General features: G+C 33.8%; 1 long non-coding RNA gene across 1 annotated transcript; it reads right to left on the bottom strand.

Moving 5' to 3' along the window:
* Positions 1–438: 438 nt before the first annotated feature.
* Positions 439–3068, bottom strand: LOC124542011. The gene is made up of 3 exons (XR_006967298.1): positions 2940–3068; positions 2752–2866; positions 439–1084 (listed from the first exon to the last, which is right to left on the bottom strand). It is a non-coding gene; the product is annotated as an uncharacterized LOC124542011 (long non-coding RNA).
* Between the last annotated feature and the right edge of the window lie 897 nt (positions 3069–3965).

Genomic DNA, 3965 nt, shown 5'->3' with positions numbered 1-3965 from the left:
TCTATAGAACACAAATCATAAATGTTGCAAGAAAAGTAGGGGCGGCAAAAATTGAATAGCCTACTAGCCTACTAGCGGAAGATTTGTAAATTCGCCACTGGTGTCGAGGTATATTTATTATGCCTTTATCTCTGACCGACTTACACTTTTGATGACATATAAATAAGAAAAAGATTATCTATAACACTTATACACGACTTTTGTTATCTTGATTAGTTTTGGAAATAATTGAATGGTCTTATCAACGATAAGTCTCATAGATTTACATTTTTACCGCGTGTATTGCTCATAGCTTATAATTGAATTTAGGTAGACAAGCCTTATAGATATACCACGACATTCATGCAATCAGGATTGCGTAAACATCACAGCTTTCACATTACTGGAAAGTAAAGTAACAGCCTGTAAATTTCCCACTGCTGGGCTAAGGTCTCCTCTCCCATTAAGGAGAGGATTTGGAACATTCCACCACATGTTCCAATGCGGGTTGGTGAAATGCAAATGTGGCATAATTCCTGAGATGTTAGACACATGCAGGCTTTCTCACGATGTTTGCAATTAAATGTTTCGCAAATTAATTTGAGTAATCGTGAACAACGAGGAAACAAATCAATTCTAGTTGGTAACATAAATCGTAACATACAATTTAAATGTAAGGAAATTGAACACGTTATAGAAATACGAAAGTTAGGTTTGTTGATTGATGAGCAAATGAGATTCGAGAAGCACACCATCAATACAGTTCGTAATTTTTTTTACAGATTAAAAGTTGTGTATGGAATAAGATACATTCTCAGTAGAGACTTGCGAATCAAAATTTGTTTTAATCTGGTACTGTGTCAACTTAATAGGCTATTTGACAATGCGAAAAATAAAGTGTCAATTATTGTAATCAGCACATATCATCCCTTTTTTGGTGTTATACAAAAAAAAGATCATTTCTGGATAGTAGCTTGAGTTGTACAATATCCCACAGGAGCGTCGCCTTATATGCTTAGTGCTTCATCATCGATCAGCGGCATTTCGTCGCAGTTTCCGGTGTGCTGCACAGAAGTGCTGGAACAACCCGCCTCCCCTTCGGATCCTGAAAACCATTTATATATTTCGTATTAGATACAAACTAATAGGAAGAAGGGAAATACATGTCGTATTTTAAAGAAAATATTTGAATTAATTTATACATATATGTATTTAATATTAATTATATGTGCCCCGTTATGTGCTACAACTTGTTGCCATCTTCCAAATGAAAATCCTAATGACTCACCAGTTAGATTATTTATATTATTACATAGAAAACTAATAATAATCTACATCGAGTCAGCCGGGAATCGAACCCAGGACCTGCGATTGGCGTACCCATGAAGTCCGGTGTACGCACCACTCGACCACGGAGGTCCTATTATTATCTATATTATGCAATTATTATCTATATCTATAATACTATTATACAGAGGAAACATTTGTATTTGTGTGTGCGTGCGCACGCAAAAAAAAATTAAAGCGATCTAAATGTTCGTGTATTAAGTCAAATTACTTTTGCTGTCGAAACGCCTGGAGTAATGATGCAAAAAGCTTCATCAAATGCATAACGCCTCGCCTTATCGCCTCAAGTGGTGACGGGAGGGCTGGTTCGCTTCACCCCGAGGATCCACATCGCGATTCAACAACTAGCACTCTTGACACCATTCCACGCGATCAAGATTTATTACAGTGACTAGTTTCACTTCATATTTGTATATATTTAAGCATTTAATGTTATTAATTGTTATGTTTATAAAATATTGTCAATCAGATTAATATGATTCATAATTTCCAAATATTATCGTTATATTTTATTTAATTTAAAAAAATAATATCGTTTTCTGACTCCCATTTTTAAATTTGGGCTGATAATGATTGTTTAAATATTCACGTTTTTATAAATCAGAAAAAAAAAAGATTTTTATTGATATTTTTTTCTAAATAAATTTTTGAAGTCACTTTTTGACTTGAAAAAAGTTAAAAAGCGTGATAACTCAAAAATGTTTCATTTTTGTGTGATGCATACGGGGGTTAAAATTATTGCAAATAGTCACTCCTATCACCTCCTAACGGGAATACGTCGAATTGTTAATATCCCTATAATATATAATAATTTGGCACTGAATTAAAAAAAAATAAAAATTATATACAAAACCTTCCTCTCGAATCAATCTATCTATTAAAAAGAACTGCATCGAAATCAGTTGCGCACCTTTAAAGACCTAAGCATACCTACGGACAGAGCGAAAAGCGACTTTGTTTTATACTATGAAAATTATTATAATTCGGGTACATTCTGCACAACTTAATAAAATACCTACCTACCTCCTTTTAGTTGATTATCATTATTTTTATTTTATTATTTTATTTGGCTTATAATTAGTTATAATTATAAATGTAGTAGATATAATTTAATACTGCATATTTATTATAATTACTAGCGACCCTCCCCGGCTTCGCATTTCTTCGGGTGCAAAACTGATACTAAATATCCTTACTACAGAATTTGTTTATTTAGGACATCACATTGCAAACTTATTAAATGTATATACATCTATACTGTTCATTTATTATATACACAAACCTTTCCTTGAATCACACTATCTATTAAAAAAAAACCGCTTCAAAATCCGTTGTGTGTGTGTTGTGTCGTTTTAAAGATATAGGGATATAGGGAGGACAGAGAAAGCGACTTTATTTTATACTATGTAGTGATGTATTTCTTACCTTAAAGATATGGCTCCGTAGTTCATCAGGTTGGTCTATATAATTCGTACTGCTGCAAAAGCTGCTGTTTTTCTATTGTTCCACAGCTTAGTAGTACACACGCTGTACGGTTCGTCTGGTACATAATACTATATTAAGGTACAAAGTCCAGTTACGTAAGGTATACAATGATTATACATTCTATTTACCGTTTGACAAAGCACAACTCTCAGATTTAACGCAATAACTTCGTATGTTATACTTTTATTGTATAACGTAATAAAAAATGTATATAAAACAATTTACAGTGGCAGGATACGTGACCCCGTCGACTCACCGCCGGCGCACGCGCCACGCGGTCCGAACTATGAGGCATAGATTATAAACTGACGTCTGTTAAATCAGTCAACCTTGCGTTAGATACCCTCGTCTGATTTTATTAGCTAAAAAACAAATATTGCCTTCTGTTATTTTATTTGTTAGGCTAAGTTTAATAAACGATTTATTAACATCAAAATTAATAACATTAAATGCTTAGATATATACAAATATGAAATAAAACTAGTTACTGTATAGACAGTGGCGGATTTACAAATCTGCCAGTAGGCTAGTAGGCTATTCAATTTTTGCCGCCCCTAATTTTTTTACAACATTTATGATTTGTGTTCTATCGTCCTGATTACATCGGTTTTTTCCGTTATTAGTATGATTATAAACTAGGTGATATTTCTGTCAGTTACTAGATTATTTTTTTAACCCACTATGCAGTGACGAGTATACGAATTACGGACGTAATGTGTATAATACATATAGTTACAGGTTTTTTAAAATTTCTGCAAGATGATAACAAATTTGGGCTAAATTGGCCGCCCCTCTAAATCTGCCGCCCTAGGCTCCAGCCTACTTAGCCTATTGGTAAATCCACCACTGTGCATAGATTACGACCGCGTGGACCGGTGCAAGAATGTGTTGTGTTCTTAATGTTATAAACATAGTATGTTATAAGTATAGGGTAGTTGTCAACGTTGAGCAGTCCGAATAAACGATTCATGCGAATAGACGTGTATTATTTAACAGTGGCGAACGCGGATAAAAAAAAACATAGTATCATACTTAGGAATTAATTTTACAAAATGTCGGTCGGACATATACGGAACTGGTTAAGTTATGTAGAAAGACTAGAAATGTACTTTATGGTGAACAAAGTGGCGGATGATTTAAAAATACCGACGTTA

The sequence above is a fragment of the Vanessa cardui genome, chromosome 29 (genome assembly GCF_905220365.1).
Source record: "Vanessa cardui chromosome 29, ilVanCard2.1, whole genome shotgun sequence".
Classification (NCBI taxonomy): Eukaryota; Metazoa; Arthropoda; class Insecta; order Lepidoptera; family Nymphalidae; genus Vanessa; species Vanessa cardui.
The sequence above is the reverse complement of the archived record's forward strand: the minus strand, read 5'-3'. Positions and strand labels throughout refer to the sequence as shown.